The 17,094-nt window shown below is 48.4% G+C and overlaps 11 non-coding genes and 1 pseudogene across 11 annotated transcripts; all 12 read right to left on the reverse strand.

Annotated features, from left to right (window-relative positions):
- Positions 1-1,058: 1,058 nt before the first annotated feature.
- LOC142481721 (U1 spliceosomal RNA) lies at positions 1,059-1,232 on the reverse strand (annotated as a pseudogene).
- A 1,261-nt stretch (positions 1,233-2,493) lies between these two features.
- Positions 2,494-2,661, reverse strand: LOC142481623 (U1 spliceosomal RNA). Its single transcript, XR_012795894.1, has one exon. It is a non-coding gene; the product is annotated as a U1 spliceosomal RNA (small nuclear RNA).
- A 1,256-nt stretch (positions 2,662-3,917) lies between these two features.
- Positions 3,918-4,085, reverse strand: LOC142481634 (U1 spliceosomal RNA). Its single transcript, XR_012795905.1, has one exon. It is a non-coding gene; the product is annotated as a U1 spliceosomal RNA (small nuclear RNA).
- A 1,254-nt stretch (positions 4,086-5,339) lies between these two features.
- LOC142481645 (U1 spliceosomal RNA) lies at positions 5,340-5,507 on the reverse strand. The gene has a single exon (XR_012795916.1). It is a non-coding gene; the product is annotated as a U1 spliceosomal RNA (small nuclear RNA).
- A 1,257-nt stretch (positions 5,508-6,764) lies between these two features.
- LOC142481657 (U1 spliceosomal RNA) lies at positions 6,765-6,932 on the reverse strand. The gene has a single exon (XR_012795927.1). It is a non-coding gene; the product is annotated as a U1 spliceosomal RNA (small nuclear RNA).
- A 1,256-nt stretch (positions 6,933-8,188) lies between these two features.
- Positions 8,189-8,356, reverse strand: LOC142481668 (U1 spliceosomal RNA). Its single transcript, XR_012795938.1, has one exon. It is a non-coding gene; the product is annotated as a U1 spliceosomal RNA (small nuclear RNA).
- Positions 8,357-9,626: 1,270 nt separating this feature from the next.
- Positions 9,627-9,794, reverse strand: LOC142481680 (U1 spliceosomal RNA). The gene has a single exon (XR_012795949.1). It is a non-coding gene; the product is annotated as a U1 spliceosomal RNA (small nuclear RNA).
- A 1,258-nt stretch (positions 9,795-11,052) lies between these two features.
- Positions 11,053-11,220, reverse strand: LOC142481692 (U1 spliceosomal RNA). The gene has a single exon (XR_012795961.1). It is a non-coding gene; the product is annotated as a U1 spliceosomal RNA (small nuclear RNA).
- A 1,261-nt stretch (positions 11,221-12,481) lies between these two features.
- LOC142481704 (U1 spliceosomal RNA) lies at positions 12,482-12,649 on the reverse strand. Its single transcript, XR_012795972.1, has one exon. It is a non-coding gene; the product is annotated as a U1 spliceosomal RNA (small nuclear RNA).
- Positions 12,650-13,902: 1,253 nt separating this feature from the next.
- LOC142481716 (U1 spliceosomal RNA) lies at positions 13,903-14,070 on the reverse strand. Its single transcript, XR_012795983.1, has one exon. It is a non-coding gene; the product is annotated as a U1 spliceosomal RNA (small nuclear RNA).
- Positions 14,071-15,323: 1,253 nt separating this feature from the next.
- LOC142481722 (U1 spliceosomal RNA) lies at positions 15,324-15,489 on the reverse strand. The gene has a single exon (XR_012795988.1). It is a non-coding gene; the product is annotated as a U1 spliceosomal RNA (small nuclear RNA).
- Positions 15,490-16,747: 1,258 nt separating this feature from the next.
- On the reverse strand, positions 16,748-16,915 carry LOC142481728 (U1 spliceosomal RNA). Its single transcript, XR_012795990.1, has one exon. It is a non-coding gene; the product is annotated as a U1 spliceosomal RNA (small nuclear RNA).
- Positions 16,916-17,094: the final 179 nt, after the last annotated feature.

Below are 17,094 nucleotides of genomic sequence, written 5' to 3' on the forward strand. Positions count from 1 at the left end.
GCAGCAGCAGCAGCAGCAGCAGCAGCAATGAATATTTGTCAAACAACATAGATCCAAGACACCCCGTCCTCCTCCCCCCCCCAGAAGCGAAGCAAAGCAAAGCAAAGCAAAGCAAAGCAAAGCAAAGCAAAGCCAAACCAAACCCTCCCCCCCATCCAACAAGCACCCAGAGCAGCCAAGCTTCGCCGTAAGGTACTTCTTCTTGGTTTTAAAAGAAAGAAGCAATCACTTTGAACACCGCTCAGCTCTGTCATTTCAGCTGCCGGAGAGACAGGGGGACACCATATTTCTGGGGTGGCTTTCTACATCTCCCCTACCTGCTGGCACTCTCTTTTTCTGACCTCCACTGACACCTGCTGCTGCTGCATAAAAAGGGAGAGGTGCCCTGTCCTGCTGCCAAACGTGACACTTTGGCCCTTACCAGCATGGCTGCTTACCTGGCATTTGCATAAATATAGAAGCAAGCTAACACTGTCTGCTGCTCCATGGATAGAGATAGATAGATAGATAGATAGATAGATAGATAGATAGATAGAGATTGTTTTTTGCACAGCTCAGCAGATAGTCTGCAATCTGTTGCTTTTAAATGCTGCTCTTTGTTACTTTGGAGCCTAGAAACTCTAGAACGTACTGTACACTCCCTTTGTGATATCATCACAGGGGGTTGTCTGGCTACAGAGACCCAGACATACCATGTAGAACTAGGGTGGGGAGGGGGTGAAATAAAAACCCCATATCATATCCTGCAAGCAAGGACCGTCCATTTTTTCAAATCCAGATTTGATTGTAAATGTGCTGTTTTTTTCATAAATATATATATACAGTACACAGTATTTGTTTCCCTATTTCCCAATCCACCTGTGAACTTATTCCTAAACGTCTGTGCAGGTACATCATTGTCATTTGTCCCTGTTTGAGATGTTGCTAGCTGGCTATTTATTGTACATGGTGCTCCTTTTTGCCAGCAGTTATTGACCATGCCCAAAGCCCAAGCAGTGGGAATAGCAGCAGCTTGTCTGAACAAACACCTGTTTCTGTTTTTTGTAACCATCCAAAAACAGGGGAGAGCGCGCACGCAGTCCCCCACTACCAGAAATTGTGCAGTCGAGTTTCCCGCATGTGGGTGTGGGGAAATCGCAGAGGTCAGCTAGCTCCAAGTGCAATGAGCTAGCCTCGCCCTGGGAGAGCCACCTGCTGGAGCATGGCTTAAAACTCCCCTGCCAGGTAAGTATGAGTTGCAATGGCGCGCTGGGGGCAACTAGCCCTGTCCCAGGACAACTGTCACCCTTGTGGAGAGAGCAGCTTGGTCATTGGTGCAGCAAGCAACACAGTACCTGAGGCCTAGTATCTGAGCCGCTGCAGCCAGCACCTGCAGCAAGGAGCAGCCTAGGCCATTCCATGCAAACATTTGTGCTGCAGCAGCAGCAGCAGCAGCAGCAGCAGCAGCAGCAGCAATGAATATTTGTCAAACAACATAGATCCAAGACACCCCGTCCTCCTCCCCCCCCCAGAAGCGAAGCGAAGCAAAGCAAAGCAAAGCAAAGCAAAGCAAAGCAAAGCCAAACCAAACCCTCCCCCCCATCCAACAAGCACCCAGAGCAGCCAAGCTTCGCCGTAAGGTACTTCTTCTTGGTTTTAAAAGAAAGAAGCAATCACTTTGAACACCGCTCAGCTCTGTCATTTCAGCTGCCGGAGAGACAGGGGGACACCATATTTCTGGGGTGGCTTTCTACATCTCCCCTACCTGCTGGCACTCTCTTTTTCTGACCTCCACTGACACCTGCTGCTGCTGCATAAAAAGGGAGAGGTGCCCTGTCCTGCTGCCAAACGTGACACTTTGGCCCTTACCAGCATGGCTGCTTACCTGGCATTTGCATAAATATAGAAGCAAGCTAACACTGTCTGCTGCTCCATGGATAGAGATAGATAGATAGATAGATAGATAGATAGATAGATAGATAGATAGATAGAGATTGTTTTTTGCACAGCTCAGCAGATAGTCTGCAATCTGTTGCTTTTAAATGCTGCTCTTTGTTACTTTGGAGCCTAGAAACTCTAGAACGTACTGTACACTCCCTTTGTGATATCATCACAGGGGGTTGTCTGGCTACAGAGACCCAGACATACCATGTAGAACTAGGGTGGGGAGGGGGTGAAATAAAAACCCCATATCATATCCTGCAAGCAAGGACCGTCCATTTTTTCAAATCCAGATTTGATTGTAAATGTGCTGTTTTTTTCATAAATATATATATACAGTACACAGTATTTGTTTCCCTATTTCCCAATCCACCTGTGAACTTATTCCTAAACGTCTGTGCAGGTACATCATTGTCATTTGTCCCTGTTTGAGATGTTGCTAGCTGGCTATTTATTGTACATGGTGCTCCTTTTTGCCAGCAGTTATTGACCATGCCCAAAGCCCAAGCAGTGGGAATAGCAGCAGCTTGTCTGAACAAACACCTGTTTCTGTTTTTTGTAACCATCCAAAAACAGGGGAGAGCGCGCACGCAGTCCCCCACTACCAGAAATTGTGCAGTCGAGTTTCCCGCATGTGGGGAAATCGCAGAGGTCAGCTAGCTCCAAGTGCAATGAGCTAGCCTCGCCCTGGGAGAGCCACCTGCTGGAGCATGGCTTAAAACTCCCCTGCCAGGTAAGTATGAGTTGCAATGGCGCGCTGGGGGCAACTAGCCCTGTCCCAGGACAACTGTCACCCTTGTGGAGAGAGCAGCTTGGTCATTGGTGCAGCAAGCAACACAGTACCTGAGGCCTAGTATCTGAGCCGCTGCAGCCAGCACCTGCAGCAAGGAGCAGCCTAGGCCATTCCATGCAAACATTTGTGCTGCAGCAGCAGCAGCAGCAGCAGCAGCAGCAGCAGCAGCAATGAATATTTGTCAAACAACATAGATCCAAGACACCCCGTCCTCCTCCCCCCCCCAAGCGAAGCGAAGCAAAGCAAAGCAAAGCAAAGCAAAGCAAAGCAAAGCAAAGCCAAACCAAACCCTCCCCCCCATCCAACAAGCACCCAGAGCAGCCAAGCTTCGCCGTAAGGTACTTCTTCTTGGTTTTAAAAGAAAGAAGCAATCACTTTGAACACCGCTCAGCTCTGTCATTTCAGCTGCCGGAGAGACAGGGGGACACCATATTTCTGGGGTGGCTTTCTACATCTCCCCTACCTGCTGGCACTCTCTTTTTCTGACCTCCACTGACACCTGCTGCTGCTGCATAAAAAGGGAGAGGTGCCCTGTCCTGCTGCCAAACGTGACACTTTGGCCCTTACCAGCATGGCTGCTTACCTGGCATTTGCATAAATATAGAAGCAAGCTAACACTGTCTGCTGCTCCATGGATAGAGATAGATAGATAGATAGATAGATAGATAGATAGATAGATAGAGATTGTTTTTTGCACAGCTCAGCAGATAGTCTGCAATCTGTTGCTTTTAAATGCTGCTCTTTGTTACTTTGGAGCCTAGAAACTCTAGAACGTACTGTACACTCCCTTTGTGATATCATCACAGGGGGTTGTCTGGCTACAGAGACCCAGACATACCATGTAGAACTAGGGTGGGGAGGGGGTGAAATAAAAACCCCATATCATATCCTGCAAGCAAGGACCGTCCATTTTTTCAAATCCAGATTTGATTGTAAATGTGCTGTTTTTTTCATAAATATATATATACAGTACACAGTATTTGTTTCCCTATTTCCCAATCCACCTGTGAACTTATTCCTAAACGTCTGTGCAGGTACATCATTGTCATTTGTCCCTGTTTGAGATGTTGCTAGCTGGCTATTTATTGTACATGGTGCTCCTTTTTGCCAGCAGTTATTGACCATGCCCAAAGCCCAAGCAGTGGGAATAGCAGCAGCTTGTCTGAACAAACACCTGTTTCTGTTTTTTGTAACCATCCAAAAACAGGGGAGAGCGCGCACGCAGTCCCCCACTACCAGAAATTGTGCAGTCGAGTTTCCCGCATGTGGGGAAATCGCAGAGGTCAGCTAGCTCCAAGTGCAATGAGCTAGCCTCGCCCTGGGAGAGCCACCTGCTGGAGCATGGCTTAAAACTCCCCTGCCAGGTAAGTATGAGTTGCAATGGCGCGCTGGGGGCAACTAGCCCTGTCCCAGGACAACTGTCACCCTTGTGGAGAGAGCAGCTTGGTCATTGGTGCAGCAAGCAACACAGTACCTGAGGCCTAGTATCTGAGCCGCTGCAGCCAGCACCTGCAGCAAGGAGCAGCCTAGGCCATTCCATGCAAACATTTGTGCTGCAGCAGCAGCAGCAGCAGCAGCAGCAGCAGCAGCAATGAATATTTGTCAAACAACATAGATCCAAGACACCCCGTCCTCCTCCCCCCCCCAGAAGCGAAGCGAAGCAAAGCAAAGCAAAGCAAAGCAAAGCAAAGCAAAGCCAAACCAAACCCTCCCCCCCATCCAACAAGCACCCAGAGCAGCCAAGCTTCGCCGTAAGGTACTTCTTCTTGGTTTTAAAAGAAAGAAGCAATCACTTTGAACACCGCTCAGCTCTGTCATTTCAGCTGCCGGAGAGACAGGGGGACACCATATTTCTGGGGTGGCTTTCTACATCTCCCCTACCTGCTGGCACTCTCTTTTTCTGACCTCCACTGACACCTGCTGCTGCTGCATAAAAAGGGAGAGGTGCCCTGTCCTGCTGCCAAACGTGACACTTTGGCCCTTACCAGCATGGCTGCTTACCTGGCATTTGCATAAATATAGAAGCAAGCTAACACTGTCTGCTGCTCCATGGATAGAGATAGATAGATAGATAGATAGATAGATAGATAGATAGATAGATAGAGATTGTTTTTTGCACAGCTCAGCAGATAGTCTGCAATCTGTTGCTTTTAAATGCTGCTCTTTGTTACTTTGGAGCCTAGAAACTCTAGAACGTACTGTACACTCCCTTTGTGATATCATCACAGGGGGTTGTCTGGCTACAGAGACCCAGACATACCATGTAGAACTAGGGTGGGGAGGGGGTGAAATAAAAACCCCATATCATATCCTGCAAGCAAGGACCGTCCATTTTTTCAAATCCAGATTTGATTGTAAATGTGCTGTTTTTTTCATAAATATATATATACAGTACACAGTATTTGTTTCCCTATTTCCCAATCCACCTGTGAACTTATTCCTAAACGTCTGTGCAGGTACATCATTGTCATTTGTCCCTGTTTGAGATGTTGCTAGCTGGCTATTTATTGTACATGGTGCTCCTTTTTGCCAGCAGTTATTGACCATGCCCAAAGCCCAAGCAGTGGGAATAGCAGCAGCTTGTCTGAACAAACACCTGTTTCTGTTTTTTGTAACCATCCAAAAACAGGGGAGAGCGCGCACGCAGTCCCCCACTACCAGAAATTGTGCAGTCGAGTTTCCCGCATGTGGGGAAATCGCAGAGGTCAGCTAGCTCCAAGTGCAATGAGCTAGCCTCGCCCTGGGAGAGCCACCTGCTGGAGCATGGCTTAAAACTCCCCTGCCAGGTAAGTATGAGTTGCAATGGCGCGCTGGGGGCAACTAGCCCTGTCCCAGGACAACTGTCACCCTTGTGGAGAGAGCAGCTTGGTCATTGGTGCAGCAAGCAACACAGTACCTGAGGCCTAGTATCTGAGCCGCTGCAGCCAGCACCTGCAGCAAGGAGCAGCCTAGGCCATTCCATGCAAACATTTGTGCTGCAGCAGCAGCAGCAGCAGCAGCAGCAGCAGCAGCAGCAATGAATATTTGTCAAACAACATAGATCCAAGACACCCCGTCCTCCTCCCCCCCCGAACCAGAAGCGAAGCAAAGCAAAGCAAAGCAAAGCAAAGCAAAGCAAAGCAAAGCCAAACCAAACCCTCCCCCCCATCCAACAAGCACCCAGAGCAGCCAAGCTTCGCCGTAAGGTACTTCTTCTTGGTTTTAAAAGAAAGAAGCAATCACTTTGAACACCGCTCAGCTCTGTCATTTCAGCTGCCGGAGAGACAGGGGGACACCATATTTCTGGGGTGGCTTTCTACATCTCCCCTACCTGCTGGCACTCTCTTTTTCTGACCTCCACTGACACCTGCTGCTGCTGCATAAAAAGGGAGAGGTGCCCTGTCCTGCTGCCAAACGTGACACTTTGGCCCTTACCAGCATGGCTGCTTACCTGGCATTTGCATAAATATAGAAGCAAGCTAACACTGTCTGCTGCTCCATGGATAGAGATAGATAGATAGATAGATAGATAGATAGATAGATAGATAGAGATTGTTTTTTGCACAGCTCAGCAGATAGTCTGCAATCTGTTGCTTTTAAATGCTGCTCTTTGTTACTTTGGAGCCTAGAAACTCTAGAACGTACTGTACACTCCCTTTGTGATATCATCACAGGGGGTTGTCTGGCTACAGAGACCCAGACATACCATGTAGAACTAGGGTGGGGAGGGGGTGAAATAAAAACCCCATATCATATCCTGCAAGCAAGGACCGTCCATTTTTTCAAATCCAGATTTGATTGTAAATGTGCTGTTTTTTTCATAAATATATATATACAGTACACAGTATTTGTTTCCCTATTTCCCAATCCACCTGTGAACTTATTCCTAAACGTCTGTGCAGGTACATCATTGTCATTTGTCCCTGTTTGAGATGTTGCTAGCTGGCTATTTATTGTACATGGTGCTCCTTTTTGCCAGCAGTTATTGACCATGCCCAAAGCCCAAGCAGTGGGAATAGCAGCAGCTTGTCTGAACAAACACCTGTTTCTGTTTTTTGTAACCATCCAAAAACAGGGGAGAGCGCGCACGCAGTCCCCCACTACCAGAAATTGTGCAGTCGAGTTTCCCGCATGTGGGGAAATCGCAGAGGTCAGCTAGCTCCAAGTGCAATGAGCTAGCCTCGCCCTGGGAGAGCCACCTGCTGGAGCATGGCTTAAAACTCCCCTGCCAGGTAAGTATGAGTTGCAATGGCGCGCTGGGGGCAACTAGCCCTGTCCCAGGACAACTGTCACCCTTGTGGAGAGAGCAGCTTGGTCATTGGTGCAGCAAGCAACACAGTACCTGAGGCCTAGTATCTGAGCCGCTGCAGCCAGCACCTGCAGCAAGGAGCAGCCTAGGCCATTCCATGCAAACATTTGTGCTCAGCAGCAGCAGCAGCAGCAGCAGCAGCAGCAGCAGCAATGAATATTTGTCAAACAACATAGATCCAAGACACCCCGTCCTCCTCCCCCCCCCAGAAGCGAAGCGAAGCAAAGCAAAGCAAAGCAAAGCAAAGCAAAGCAAAGCCAAACCAAACCCTCCCCCCCATCCAACAAGCACCCAGAGCAGCCAAGCTTCGCCGTAAGGTACTTCTTCTTGGTTTTAAAAGAAAGAAGCAATCACTTTGAACACCGCTCAGCTCTGTCATTTCAGCTGCCGGAGAGACAGGGGGACACCATATTTCTGGGGTGGCTTTCTACATCTCCCCTACCTGCTGGCACTCTCTTTTTCTGACCTCCACTGACACCTGCTGCTGCTGCATAAAAAGGGAGAGGTGCCCTGTCCTGCTGCCAAACGTGACACTTTGGCCCTTACCAGCATGGCTGCTTACCTGGCATTTGCATAAATATAGAAGCAAGCTAACACTGTCTGCTGCTCCATGGATAGAGATAGATAGATAGATAGATAGATAGATAGATAGATAGATAGATAGAGATTGTTTTTTGCACAGCTCAGCAGATAGTCTGCAATCTGTTGCTTTTAAATGCTGCTCTTTGTTACTTTGGAGCCTAGAAACTCTAGAACGTACTGTACACTCCCTTTGTGATATCATCACAGGGGGTTGTCTGGCTACAGAGACCCAGACATACCATGTAGAACTAGGGTGGGGAGGGGGTGAAATAAAAACCCCATATCATATCCTGCAAGCAAGGACCGTCCATTTTTTCAAATCCAGATTTGATTGTAAATGTGCTGTTTTTTTCATAAATATATATATACAGTACACAGTATTTGTTTCCCTATTTCCCAATCCACCTGTGAACTTATTCCTAAACGTCTGTGCAGGTACATCATTGTCATTTGTCCCTGTTTGAGATGTTGCTAGCTGGCTATTTATTGTACATGGTGCTCCTTTTTGCCAGCAGTTATTGACCATGCCCAAAGCCCAAGCAGTGGGAATAGCAGCAGCTTGTCTGAACAAACACCTGTTTCTGTTTTTTGTAACCATCCAAAAACAGGGGAGAGCGCGCACGCAGTCCCCCACTACCAGAAATTGTGCAGTCGAGTTTCCCGCATGTGGGGAAATCGCAGAGGTCAGCTAGCTCCAAGTGCAATGAGCTAGCCTCGCCCTGGGAGAGCCACCTGCTGGAGCATGGCTTAAAACTCCCCTGCCAGGTAAGTATGAGTTGCAATGGCGCGCTGGGGGCAACTAGCCCTGTCCCAGGACAACTGTCACCCTTGTGGAGAGAGCAGCTTGGTCATTGGTGCAGCAAGCAACACAGTACCTGAGGCCTAGTATCTGAGCCGCTGCAGCCAGCACCTGCAGCAAGGAGCAGCCTAGGCCATTCCATGCAAACATTTGTGCTGCAGCAGCAGCAGCAGCAGCAGCAGCAGCAGCAGCAATGAATATTTGTCAAACAACATAGATCCAAGACACCCCGTCCTCCTCCCCCCCCCAGAAGCGAAGCGAAGCAAAGCAAAGCAAAGCAAAGCAAAGCAAAGCAAAGCAAAGCAAAGCAAAGCAAAGCCAAACCAAACCCTCCCCCCCATCCAACAAGCACCCAGAGCAGCCAAGCTTCGCCGTAAGGTACTTCTTCTTGGTTTTAAAAGAAAGAAGCAATCACTTTGAACACCGCTCAGCTCTGTCATTTCAGCTGCCGGAGAGACAGGGGGACACCATATTTCTGGGGTGGCTTTCTACATCTCCCCTACCTGCTGGCACTCTCTTTTTCTGACCTCCACTGACACCTGCTGCTGCTGCATAAAAAGGGAGAGGTGCCCTGTCCTGCTGCCAAACGTGACACTTTGGCCCTTACCAGCATGGCTGCTTACCTGGCATTTGCATAAATATAGAAGCAAGCTAACACTGTCTGCTGCTCCATGGATAGAGATAGATAGATAGATAGATAGATAGATAGATAGATAGATAGAGATTGTTTTTTGCACAGCTCAGCAGATAGTCTGCAATCTGTTGCTTTTAAATGCTGCTCTTTGTTACTTTGGAGCCTAGAAACTCTAGAACGTACTGTACACTCCCTTTGTGATATCATCACAGGGGGTTGTCTGGCTACAGAGACCCAGACATACCATGTAGAACTAGGGTGGGGAGGGGGTGAAATAAAAACCCCATATCATATCCTGCAAGCAAGGACCGTCCATTTTTTCAAATCCAGATTTGATTGTAAATGTGCTGTTTTTTTCATAAATATATATATACAGTACACAGTATTTGTTTCCCTATTTCCCAATCCACCTGTGAACTTATTCCTAAACGTCTGTGCAGGTACATCATTGTCATTTGTCCCTGTTTGAGATGTTGCTAGCTGGCTATTTATTGTACATGGTGCTCCTTTTTGCCAGCAGTTATTGACCATGCCCAAAGCCCAAGCAGTGGGAATAGCAGCAGCTTGTCTGAACAAACACCTGTTTCTGTTTTTTGTAACCATCCAAAAACAGGGGAGAGCGCGCACGCAGTCCCCCACTACCAGAAATTGTGCAGTCGAGTTTCCCGCATGTGGGGAAATCGCAGAGGTCAGCTAGCTCCAAGTGCAATGAGCTAGCCTCGCCCTGGGAGAGCCACCTGCTGGAGCATGGCTTAAAACTCCCCTGCCAGGTAAGTATGAGTTGCAATGGCGCGCTGGGGGCAACTAGCCCTGTCCCAGGACAACTGTCACCCTTGTGGAGAGAGCAGCTTGGTCATTGGTGCAGCAAGCAACACAGTACCTGAGGCCTAGTATCTGAGCCGCTGCAGCCAGCACCTGCAGCAAGGAGCAGCCTAGGCCATTCCATGCAAACATTTGTGCTGCAGCAGCAGCAGCAGCAGCAGCAGCAGCAGCAGCAGCAATGAATATTTGTCAAACAACATAGATCCAAGACACCCCGTCCTCCTCCCCCCCCCAGAAGCGAAGCGAAGCAAAGCAAAGCAAAGCAAAGCAAAGCAAAGCAAAGCAAAGCCAAACCAAACCCTCCCCCCCATCCAACAAGCACCCAGAGCAGCCAAGCTTCGCCGTAAGGTACTTCTTCTTGGTTTTAAAAGAAAGAAGCAATCACTTTGAACACCGCTCAGCTCTGTCATTTCAGCTGCCGGAGAGACAGGGGGACACCATATTTCTGGGGTGGCTTTCTACATCTCCCCTACCTGCTGGCACTCTCTTTTTCTGACCTCCACTGACACCTGCTGCTGCTGCATAAAAAGGGAGAGGTGCCCTGTCCTGCTGCCAAACGTGACACTTTGGCCCTTACCAGCATGGCTGCTTACCTGGCATTTGCATAAATATAGAAGCAAGCTAACACTGTCTGCTGCTCCATGGATAGAGATAGATAGATAGATAGATAGATAGATAGATAGATAGATAGAGATTGTTTTTTGCACAGCTCAGCAGATAGTCTGCAATCTGTTGCTTTTAAATGCTGCTCTTTGTTACTTTGGAGCCTAGAAACTCTAGAACGTACTGTACACTCCCTTTGTGATATCATCACAGGGGGTTGTCTGGCTACAGAGACCCAGACATACCATGTAGAACTAGGGTGGGGAGGGGGTGAAATAAAAACCCCATATCATATCCTGCAAGCAAGGACCGTCCATTTTTTCAAATCCAGATTTGATTGTAAATGTGCTGTTTTTTTCATAAATATATATATACAGTACACAGTATTTGTTTCCCTATTTCCCAATCCACCTGTGAACTTATTCCTAAACGTCTGTGCAGGTACATCATTGTCATTTGTCCCTGTTTGAGATGTTGCTAGCTGGCTATTTATTGTACATGGTGCTCCTTTTTGCCAGCAGTTATTGACCATGCCCAAAGCCCAAGCAGTGGGAATAGCAGCAGCTTGTCTGAACAAACACCTGTTTCTGTTTTTTGTAACCATCCAAAAACAGGGGAGAGCGCGCACGCAGTCCCCCACTACCAGAAATTGTGCAGTCGAGTTTCCCGCATGTGGGGAAATCGCAGAGGTCAGCTAGCTCCAAGTGCAATGAGCTAGCCTCGCCCTGGGAGAGCCACCTGCTGGAGCATGGCTTAAAACTCCCCTGCCAGGTAAGTATGAGTTGCAATGGCGCGCTGGGGGCAACTAGCCCTGTCCCAGGACAACTGTCACCCTTGTGGAGAGAGCAGCTTGGTCATTGGTGCAGCAAGCAACACAGTACCTGAGGCCTAGTATCTGAGCCGCTGCAGCCAGCACCTGCAGCAAGGAGCAGCCTAGGCCATTCCATGCAAACATTTGTGCTGCAGCAGCAGCAGCAGCAGCAGCAGCAGCAGCAGCAGCAATGAATATTTGTCAAACAACATAGATCCAAGACACCCCGTCCTCCTCCCCCCCCCAGAAGCGAAGCGAAGCAAAGCAAAGCAAAGCAAAGCAAAGCAAAGCAAAGCCAAACCAAACCCTCCCCCCCATCCAACAAGCACCCAGAGCAGCCAAGCTTCGCCGTAAGGTACTTCTTCTTGGTTTTAAAAGAAAGAAGCAATCACTTTGAACACCGCTCAGCTCTGTCATTTCAGCTGCCGGAGAGACAGGGGGACACCATATTTCTGGGGTGGCTTTCTACATCTCCCCTACCTGCTGGCACTCTCTTTTTCTGACCTCCACTGACACCTGCTGCTGCTGCATAAAAAGGGAGAGGTGCCCTGTCCTGCTGCCAAACGTGACACTTTGGCCCTTACCAGCATGGCTGCTTACCTGGCATTTGCATAAATATAGAAGCAAGCTAACACTGTCTGCTGCTCCATGGATGAGATAGATAGATAGATAGATAGATAGATAGATAGATAGATAGATAGATAGATGATTGTTTTTTGCACAGCTCAGCAGATAGTCTGCAATCTGTTGCTTTTAAATGCTGCTCTTTGTTACTTTGGAGCCTAGAAACTCTAGAACGTACTGTACACTCCCTTTGTGATATCATCACAGGGGGTTGTCTGGCTACAGAGACCCAGACATACCATGTAGAACTAGGGTGGGGAGGGGGTGAAATAAAAACCCCATATCATATCCTGCAAGCAAGGACCGTCCATTTTTTCAAATCCAGATTTGATTGTAAATGTGCTGTTTTTTTCATAAATATATATATACAGTACACAGTATTTGTTTCCCTATTTCCCAATCCACCTGTGAACTTATTCCTAAACGTCTGTGCAGGTACATCATTGTCATTTGTCCCTGTTTGAGATGTTGCTAGCTGGCTATTTATTGTACATGGTGCTCCTTTTTGCCAGCAGTTATTGACCATGCCCAAAGCCCAAGCAGTGGGAATAGCAGCAGCTTGTCTGAACAAACACCTGTTTCTGTTTTTTGTAACCATCCAAAAACAGGGGAGAGCGCGCACGCAGTCCCCCACTACCAGAAATTGTGCAGTCGAGTTTCCCGCATGTGGGGAAATCGCAGAGGTCAGCTAGCTCCAAGTGCAATGAGCTAGCCTCGCCCTGGGAGAGCCACCTGCTGGAGCATGGCTTAAAACTCCCCTGCCAGGTAAGTATGAGTTGCAATGGCGCGCTGGGGGCAACTAGCCCTGTCCCAGGACAACTGTCACCCTTGTGGAGAGAGCAGCTTGGTCATTGGTGCAGCAAGCAACACAGTACCTGAGGCCTAGTATCTGAGCCGCTGCAGCCAGCACCTGCAGCAAGGAGCAGCCTAGGCCATTCCATGCAAACATTTGTGCTGCAGCAGCAGCAGCAGCAGCAGCAGCAGCAGCAGCAGCAATGAATATTTGTCAAACAACATAGATCCAAGACACCCCGTCCTCCTCCCCCCCCCAGAAGCGAAGCAAAGCAAAGCAAAGCAAAGCAAAGCAAAGCAAAGCAAAGCCAAACCAAACCCTCCCCCCCATCCAACAAGCACCCAGAGCAGCCAAGCTTCGCCGTAAGGTACTTCTTCTTGGTTTTAAAAGAAAGAAGCAATCACTTTGAACACCGCTCAGCTCTGTCATTTCAGCTGCCGGAGAGACAGGGGGACACCATATTTCTGGGGTGGCTTTCTACATCTCCCCTACCTGCTGGCACTCTCTTTTTCTGACCTCCACTGACACCTGCTGCTGCTGCATAAAAAGGGAGAGGTGCCCTGTCCTGCTGCCAAACGTGACACTTTGGCCCTTACCAGCATGGCTGCTTACCTGGCATTTGCATAAATATAGAAGCAAGCTAACACTGTCTGCTGCTCCATGGATAGAGATAGATAGATAGATAGATAGATAGATAGATAGATAGATAGAGATTGTTTTTTGCACAGCTCAGCAGATAGTCTGCAATCTGTTGCTTTTAAATGCTGCTCTTTGTTACTTTGGAGCCTAGAAACTCTAGAACGTACTGTACACTCCCTTTGTGATATCATCACAGGGGGTTGTCTGGCTACAGAGACCCAGACATACCATGTAGAACTAGGGTGGGGAGGGGGTGAAATAAAAACCCCATATCATATCCTGCAAGCAAGGACCGTCCATTTTTTCAAATCCAGATTTGATTGTAAATGTGCTGTTTTTTTCATAAATATATATATACAGTACACAGTATTTGTTTCCCTATTTCCCAATCCACCTGTGAACTTATTCCTAAACGTCTGTGCAGGTACATCATTGTCATTTGTCCCTGTTTGAGATGTTGCTAGCTGGCTATTTATTGTACATGGTGCTCCTTTTTGCCAGCAGTTATTGACCATGCCCAAAGCCCAAGCAGTGGGAATAGCAGCAGCTTGTCTGAACAAACACCTGTTTCTGTTTTTTGTAACCATCCAAAAACAGGGGAGAGCGCGCACGCAGTCCCCCACTACCAGAAATTGTGCAGTCGAGTTTCCCGCATGTGGGGAAATCGCAGAGGTCAGCTAGCTCCAAGTGCAATGAGCTAGCCTCGCCCTGGGAGAGCCACCTGCTGGAGCATGGCTTAAAACTCCCCTGCCAGGTAAGTATGAGTTGCAATGGCGCGCTGGGGGCAACTAGCCCTGTCCCAGGACAACTGTCACCCTTGTGGAGAGAGCAGCTTGGTCATTGGTGCAGCAAGCAACACAGTACCTGAGGCCTAGTATCTGAGCCGCTGCAGCCAGCACCTGCAGCAAGGAGCAGCCTAGGCCATTCCATGCAAACATTTGTGCTGCAGCAGCAGCAGCAGCAGCAGCAGCAGCAGCAGCAGCAATGAATATTTGTCAAACAACATAGATCCAAGACACCCCGTCCTCCTCCCCCCCCCAGAAGCGAAGCGAAGCAAAGCAAAGCAAAGCAAAGCAAAGCAAAGCAAAGCCAAACCAAACCCTCCCCCCCATCCAACAAGCACCCAGAGCAGCCAAGCTTCGCCGTAAGGTACTTCTTCTTGGTTTTAAAAGAAAGAAGCAATCACTTTGAACACCGCTCAGCTCTGTCATTTCAGCTGCCGGAGAGACAGGGGGACACCATATTTCTGGGGTGGCTTTCTACATCTCCCCTACCTGCTGGCACTCTCTTTTTCTGACCTCCACTGACACCTGCTGCTGCTGCATAAAAAGGGAGAGGTGCCCTGTCCTGCTGCCAAACGTGACACTTTGGCCCTTACCAGCATGGCTGCTTACCTGGCATTTGCATAAATATAGAAGCAAGCTAACACTGTCTGCTGCTCCATGGATAGAGATAGATAGATAGATAGATAGATAGATAGATAGATAGATAGAGATTGTTTTTTGCACAGCTCAGCAGATAGTCTGCAATCTGTTGCTTTTAAATGCTGCTCTTTGTTACTTTGGAGCCTAGAAACTCTAGAACGTACTGTACACTCCCTTTGTGATATCATCACAGGGGGTTGTCTGGCTACAGAGACCCAGACATACCATGTAGAACTAGGGTGGGGAGGGGGTGAAATAAAAACCCCATATCATATCCTGCAAGCAAGGACCGTCCATTTTTTCAAATCCAGATTTGATTGTAAATGTGCTGTTTTTTTCATAAATATATATATACAGTACACAGTATTTGTTTCCCTATTTCCCAATCCACCTGTGAACTTATTCCTAAACGTCTGTGCAGGTACATCATTGTCATTTGTCCCTGTTTGAGATGTTGCTAGCTGGCTATTTATTGTACATGGTGCTCCTTTTTGCCAGCAGTTATTGACCATGCCCAAAGCCCAAGCAGTGGGAATAGCAGCAGCTTGTCTGAACAAACACCTGTTTCTGTTTTTTGTAACCATCCAAAAACAGGGGAGAGCGCGCACGCAGTCCCCCACTACCAGAAATTGTGCAGTCGAGTTTCCCGCATGTGGGGAAATCGCAGAGGTCAGCTAGCTCCAAGTGCAATGAGCTAGCCTCGCTGGGAGAGCCACCTGCTGGAGCATGGCTTAAAACTCCCCTGCCAGGTAAGTATGAGTTGCAATGGCGCGCTGGGGGCAACTAGCCCTGTCCCAGGACAACTGTCACCCTTGTGGAGAGAGCAGCTTGGTCATTGGTGCAGCAAGCAACACAGTACCTGAGGCCTAGTATCTGAGCCGCTGCAGCCAGCACCTGCAGCAAGGAGCAGCCTAGGCCATTCCATGCAAACATTTGTGCTGCAGCAGCAGCAGCAGCAGCAGCAGCAGCAGCAGCAGCAATGAATATTTGTCAAACAACATAGATCCAAGACACCCCGTCCTCCTCCCCCCCCCAGAAGCGAAGCGAAGCAAAGCAAAGCAAAGCAAAGCAAAGCAAAGCAAAGCCAAACCAAACCCTCCCCCCCATCCAACAAGCACCCAGAGCAGCCAAGCTTCGCCGTAAGGTACTTCTTCTTGGTTTTAAAAGAAAGAAGCAATCACTTTGAACACCGCTCAGCTCTGTCATTTCAGCTGCCGGAGAGACAGGGGGACACCATATTTCTGGGGTGGCTTTCTACATCTCCCCTACCTGCTGGCACTCTCTTTTTCTGACCTCCACTGACACCTGCTGCTGCTGCATAAAAAGGGAGAGGTGCCCTGTCCTGCTGCCAAACGTGACACTTTGGCCCTTACCAGCATGGCTGCTTACCTGGCATTTGCATAAATATAGAAGCAAGCTAACACTGTCTGCTGCTCCATGGATAGAGATAGATAGATAGATAGATAGATAGATAGATAGATAGATAGATAGATGATTGTTTTTTGCACAGCTCAGCAGATAGTCTGCAATCTGTTGCTTTTAAATGCTGCTCTTTGTTACTTTGGAGCCTAGAAACTCTAGAACGTACTGTACACTCCCTTTGTGATATCATCACAGGGGGTTGTCTGGCTACAGAGACCCAGACATACCATGTAGAACTAGGGTGGGGAGGGGGTGAAATAAAAACCCCATATCATATCCTGCAAGCAAGGACCGTCCATTTTTTCAAATCCAGATTTGATTGTAAATGTGCTGTTTTTTTCATAAATATATATATACAGTACACAGTATTTGTTTCCCTATTTCCCAATCCACCTGTGAACTTATTCCTAAACGTCTGTGCAGGTACATCATTGTCATTTGTCCCTGTTTGAGATGTTGCTAGCTGGCTATTTATTGTACATGGTGCTCCTTTTTGCCAGCAGTTATTGACCATGCCCAAAGCCCAAGCAGTGGGAATAGCAGCAGCTTGTCTGAACAAACACCTGTTTCTGTTTTTTGTAACCATCCAAAAACAGGGGAGAGCGCGCACGCAGTCCCCCACTACCAGAAATTGTGCAGTCGAGTTTCCCGCATGTGGGGAAATCGCAGAGGTCAGCTAGCTCCAAGTGCAATGAGCTAGCCTCGCCCTGGGAGAGCCACCTGCTGGAGCATGGCTTAAAACTCCCCTGCCAGGTAAGTATGAGTTGCAATGGCGCGCTGGGGGCAACTAGCCCTGTCCCAGGACAACTGTCACCCTTGTGGAGAGAGCAGCTTGGTCATTGGTGCAGCAAGCAACACAGTACCTGAGGCCTAGTATCTGAGCCGCTGCAGCCAGCACCTGCAGCAAGGAGCAGCCTAGGCCATTCCATGCAAACATTTG

The sequence above is a fragment of the Ascaphus truei genome, unplaced genomic scaffold (genome assembly GCF_040206685.1).
Source record: "Ascaphus truei isolate aAscTru1 unplaced genomic scaffold, aAscTru1.hap1 HAP1_SCAFFOLD_281, whole genome shotgun sequence".
NCBI classification, from domain to species: Eukaryota; Metazoa; Chordata; class Amphibia; order Anura; family Ascaphidae; genus Ascaphus; species Ascaphus truei.